This window comes from Sapajus apella, unplaced genomic scaffold, assembly GCF_009761245.1.
Source record: "Sapajus apella isolate SASKATOON/1434 unplaced genomic scaffold, GSC_monkey_1.0 scaffold54, whole genome shotgun sequence".
Classification (NCBI taxonomy): domain Eukaryota; kingdom Metazoa; phylum Chordata; class Mammalia; order Primates; family Cebidae; genus Sapajus; species Sapajus apella.
This window is the reverse complement of record NW_022436994.1, coordinates 15,054,884-15,061,047: the sequence shown is the minus strand read 5'-3', so window position 1 is coordinate 15,061,047 and position 6,164 is coordinate 15,054,884. Positions and strand designations below refer to the sequence as shown.

At 41.7% G+C, this 6,164-nt stretch overlaps 1 pseudogene; it reads left to right on the top strand.

Moving 5' to 3' along the window:
* Positions 1–205: 205 nt before the first annotated feature.
* LOC116527445 lies at positions 206–1,616 on the top strand (annotated as a pseudogene).
* The last annotated feature ends 4,548 nt before the right edge of the window (positions 1,617–6,164 follow it).

Here is a 6,164-nt window from a genome sequence, read left to right as displayed (position 1 = left end):
TTTCGACCATAAAGAAAGAGTTGAGGTTGGAAATGAAGGAATTGTAATTGTGAAACATCCTGTGTGACTATCAACATAGACGGATGTTTTAAAAAAGTTATCTACTGAGGTATGACAAATTAGTCCAAATCTTTATGGAGACCTGGATTCTGAATACTATGACAAACTTTTTTTGGTATCAAATGCATTTTGATATACATGTGTGCATGTCCGCACCCACACCTGGGAACATCTATATTATTGCTCCCAGTGTCATTATTCTTCCATCACCAAAAACTGCCTTAAACACCATGTAATTCAGAAACACAGTAACATCTTGCTGAAGTGTCCCACTGATGGCCTTGAACTACGTGACTACAGGCACATCTTAAAATTCAAACAGCGCTAGACAAAAGGAGTTATTCTTACCCTGTTTGTGAAAAGTCTTTTTCAAAAGATCAATTGATAAAGTCACATATCAAGACCAAGCATCCTGAGGTCTCCATGAGCACCATTTCCAAGGTTCTCGGGAGGAGGGTTCAGCTGAAAGGGCTGATTGGAAAGACAGCCATGAAATAAGTGCCTGTACTGTGACTTTTATTTCATGAAGAATGGCTCAGTCCTTCAGTGTCATATCTGGGCTCATGAAGGTGTGAAACCCTTGAAGTGTTCTTTGTGTGAGCATGCAACTTGTAGCAAGAGTGACCTCAAGGCTCATATGAATAATTACAGCACTGAGAAAATCCACCTATGTGACATGTGTGGCAAGAAATTCAAATCAAAAGGGACAATGAGAAGTCACAAGCTCCTCACTGCAGATGGGAAGCAGTTCAAGTGCATGGTTTGTGACTACACAGAGGCCCAGAAGCCACAGCTGCTGTGGCACATGGAGCCACATGTCTCCTTCAAGCCTTTCCACTGTGCCCATTGCCATTACTCCTGCAACATATCGGGCTCTCTGAAGCGGCACTACAACAGGAAGCACCCCAACGAGTTGTACGCCAGCGTGGGCACTGGGGAGCTCATCCAGCAAGGTGATTTGAAGCGCCCTGTCTACAGCTTTGTATATGGAGCCAAATGGGAGTTCAACAGGCACTTGAAGAACAAATGTGACTTAAAGGTGGTGGAAATTGATGGAGACCCCAAGCGGGAGACAGCAACAGAAGCTCCCGAGGAGCCCTCCACCCAGTATCTCCACATCACAGAGGCCGAAGAAGACGTTCAGGGGAAGCAAGCAGCGGTGTCCACACTCCAGGACCTGAGACACACCTCTGAGAGTGGTGACCCAGTGGACCCTACGGCCGTGAACATCCTGCAGCAGATCATTGAGCTGGGCGCTGAGACACCCACGACACCACTGCCCTTGCCTGCTTGCCTGGGTGGTTGCCATGGCACCAGGGCCGGTGACTGGTTAAACAGGTCACCGAGGAGGACCCCGGCTCCAACTATGTGGTCATGATCCAGGAGACCGTCCAGCAAGTGTCTGTGGAGCTTGCTGAGCAGCACCACATGGTGGTGTCCTCCGATGACGTGAAGGGCGTGGAGACGGTGACACCTCGGAGTTCATCGTCTACGTGCAGGAGGCCATGTGGCCGGTGGAGGAGCAGACTGTGAAGCAGCTGGTCAAGGAACTCTAGAGGACAGGCGGCATCGGATGGCCACAGGGCGGGGCTGCCGGGCTCTGCAGGCACCCAGGGTGGGGAGGCCACTCTACCTGCCCAGCCTACAGAATAATGCTTTCCTTTTCCCTCCCTGCCTGGCAGCCTGATGAGACTCTCCTCGTCCAACTTAGGGTGGGCAAGGCAGTCAGCATCACCAGCAACACCACAGAACCCTGTCCCCAGCATAGACACATACCCCCTAAACCTTATCATGCACTTCCTGAAAGAGGTTAGCATCAGCTCCCCGGCACATGCTGGCACCTTCAGCCATTGCTTCAGGATTCAAACAGAGATCCCAGCCCCCTCAGCATCTTCCCTGCATCACAGCCCCAGCTCCTTGACCCCCATCCAGGTGCCAAATGTTCATCTGTGGCCACCATGCAGTCTGGTGAGAGGGAGACAGCCATGACAGAGACAGTGACCTTATGGGGGTTTTTGAATCACTGCTGGGTGGGGTGGGGGTAGGGGAATTGTCCTGGCTTTGTCGACAAAGTCCCACTTCCCAGAGTATTGAGGGCACTTGGTATCAAGTGAAGGGTCTCGTCCTACCATCCTGGAATTCTTTCGCTTTTAAAACAAATGTTCTAGTTCACTGTTTGCCTCCCATTCTAACGAGGTGAGGTGGATGGGAAAAAACAAAACAAAACAAAACAATAAACATTTATTTTATGGGCTAGGAATCTAGATGCCACCTTGCCTTGTGCTTCTGCCTCCAACTCTCTGGTGGGATTGAAGTCAAGGTATCAGCCTGAGTTGTGGTCTTATCTGGAAATGGGATAAAGATCCACTTACAAACTCACTCATGTGATTGTTCACAGGATTTAGTTCCTGATGAGCTGTTGCATTAAGGGCCTCGGTTTCATGCTGGCTGTAGGCTAGAAGCCTCCCTCCATTCCCTGCTACACATACCTCTTCAAAGGGCTATTCACAACATGGCAGCTGCCTTCCCTCAGCAATTGAGCAAGAGAACACTCAAGATGGAAGTGAGGCTTTTTGGAACGTAATTTTGTAAATGGGATTCAGTCAATTTTGTTGAATTCTATTTCCTGGAAGCAAGTCACTGACCCCCTCACACACTCAAAGGGGGCACTGCAAATGAGTGTGAATACCAGAAGGCAAAGATCATTGGAAACCACCTTAGAAGGTCAGTTTCACTGGAAAATTCTATTGTACTGTAAATATTCCAGAGCATTTACATGTAGAACACCATCTACTCCATTTTTATGAAGTTTATCTTGATTCAGACATTGAAACCTGACAAAAGTAGCACAAAATATTACAGACTGATTTTCATTATTTCTATAATTTTCTAAATTATAACTAAAATTTTGTTTTCTCACCTTAACATGGGAATAATAATACCATCTACATCCTAGCTGTAAGGATTATGTGAGGTCATGTACATACATCCTGTAGCAGCGCTATAGCTGACAGCAAGTGTACAATAATTGGTGGCTATCTTTTTTACAACATTTTCCAAATATAAAATATTTTGACAAACCATATATACCATATTATTATTCTTATTCTCCTGGGAGTATAGACTGAGTCTATGCAACATTTAATGCTCAGCCATATCCAAGAGAATTTCCCTGAGTTCACCCTGGTGTTGGGTGGTCACATGATAAAAATATTGGTCTTCCTCAAATGAATTTATGGGATTATGAAAACTAAAGTACAAAGAAGAGTCTACTAAGAATCTGAAAAGTATGTCTAGTTATTCTCGAGGAATAAAATGGCAATAATAGCAAGTAGAATTTTAAATAGAGAAGTACTGTTGGAGTATTTCCTCTAACAAATATTGCAATATATAACAAAGTGACAATAACTAAAACAGTGTGTAGATAAAAATTGGTGGAAAAGGATATAAATTCTAAAGTAATTTGGCTTATTCTTTGGTGAAAAAAAAGTCCCATCACATATACGTGGAGAAAGAAGAGTTATCCAAGTTAACCAATGACGTTCAGTATGTTAACCATTTGGAAAATGGTGAAACAATGGTCTTCATCTCTTATCTAGTACCACAAAATACAATACATTACAAGTGGAGTTAAATGAAATTTTTAACATTAAAAAATTAAATGCAATACTGTACAGGTAAATGCAATTAATCTTAGCATGGAGGACTTTCTGATTATATATGCACATAAAAAAGAGATGATAGATTTGATAAGAATTAAAAATTATGCACATCCAAAACTCTTTTTGAAAAATCCCACAGGTCTGTCAGAAACTGTTCATCTTTAAATAGATCCCTCATGAATTAGTAGAAAACCATTCCAATAGAAAAGGGGAGAAATTCACAAAAGAGAACTTGAAATTGCCATATAAACCTACGGGAAAAAAATGTAACATTTTGTATTCAAAGAAATGTAAAATTAAAATAACAATGAAATTGTTATATTTTGCTTGACATATGGGAAGCTGATTTTTATCATGTGAACACCCAAAACCAGAGTGAATTCAGGGAAACTCTCTTGGGTATGGCTGAGCATTAAATATTGCACAGACTCAGTCTATTCTCCCAGTAGGGAAGATCAGTGGTAGAACTGCATTTTAGATGAGTAAACAAGAGAGTTAAGAGTTTGCAAACACCAGCAAGGAGCAGGACAGTAGCTAAGGACAATGTCAGGTCATATGCGGCTCGCTGGACATGCCTCACAGTCAGGAGTCTCAAAGCGGAGAACGGCTAGCTCCTTTTCATAAAACAAATATATTCTATAATTTATTTATCTCAAACATGTGAGTTAGTCATAGACTCCTGTCTCAGGTTATAATGATATGAATACCTGTCCATATGAAAAATGTCAGTGATACTTAAAGTGATCATTCTTTGATCATGAGATGAGATTCCAGGTGTGGGTTTTTTGTTGTTGTTACCTCCGCCAGTACAGGAAATTCACTTTGTTAAGTGCCTTTTACAGCATTGGATCTAATCAGATGCTAAAATATGCTTTTGAGTGATGAAGGGAAAATTAATGATTCTACTTACAAAAATACATGTCTTTTTGACTAGAATATATACTCAAAGGTTTTAGAAAACTTGTAAATGGCAATTTCTGCCTTGTGTACCAGCTGCTTTAGGACTAAAATTTAGTATCTCATGTCTTTTGAAGTCAATTTTAAGATTGGTGGAACAATTTTGTATCATCTCAAAATAAGAATCAAAAACTCTTCTGTTCAGAGACTAAAAATGACATTAAAACAACAGCAGAGTTATAGCTATGCCAGGCCTCTAACCACTGCTTTTCCTGTTTCCATGACATAACTGTGATTCAGGCCCATTTGTTTTGTATTTAAGACTTGGCATTGGCATCTTCCTGCCTCCCTAAATAGGCATGCCTGTGAGTATAACAAATGTGACTCTTTAGGATTTATATAGCTCTAATTTGTCTATCAGTGCTCATTTACATTGTCTTTACAGAAGCCTATCAGACCAGCCTCGGTTTCTGTGACAGGTATTTCAAGATAAATTATGCAAGCAAAACACATTGGCCCAAGAGGCTGTGTTTCTTTTCCATCCAAGGCTGATTCCTCACAGAGCTGGAAATTGTGTGAGATGGAAGGGACTTTCTGAGGACAGACAGCCTTTTGAGAAACATATATGTAAAGTCACCTCTTATGCTGTTGTTGCTTCCATAATTTTTTACTCAGTAGAGTTATCTTAATGCAGTACTTGCAAATTCAAATACCCAAACAGGTCAGACAGTGGACAAAAGTGAGTGGTGTGTCTGGACTCAATCACAGTGAGAACTGGAGAGGGCTGGACTCACAGGAAGGGGCAGCTGGTGATCAGCTCTCGTCCTCAGGTGCCATCCCTGCTGGAATGCAGACCCCAATTGGCCAGTTTTCTTGTGAGAACTATTCAGTAATTTAGATTTGAATGACTACAAAAGTAAACAACAGAAACAAGAATTATGGATTAGATTATGTCTTTAAGATGTAGCTGGTGGCTTTTTAGTGTGTGACCCTTGCTTAATGTCACATCAGGGTACCTTGGCCTAAAAAGGACACAGCAGTCTGCTTAACTGTTTTCAAGAAATGATCGTACTTGATTCTGAGAGTTTTGTTCTAGGATTTGTAGCTGTGGGGAGTTTGTGTGTGCACTTCAGTCTCCTCTGTAAAATGGGGATATTAATACCTCCCTCACAAATTTTTATGAGACCTCAATGAATCTATAAGGTACAGACCCGACCTGTTATTTCTCTTCTTTCTTGGTGAGTACCTTAGTCACTTACCTTCTGCCTCACTAGTTGATTATATGTTCTCATTCTCTTCACTCACTGTGGCCATTCTAATCCTCTACCTTTCCTCTTGCTATAGCCCTAGCCTAGAATGTTTTCCCACCTCTTTTACCCATTCTAAATATCTTGGATATTAAATATCCAAGATATCCAATATCTTGCCATCAACTTTGTGCTCCATGGTCAATATTGCATCCCTAATGTAGAGATAAATAAGACAAAACCACATAATGTTTGTTAAACATTTGACTTACTAGCTCATTTGCTTAACACCCATGTT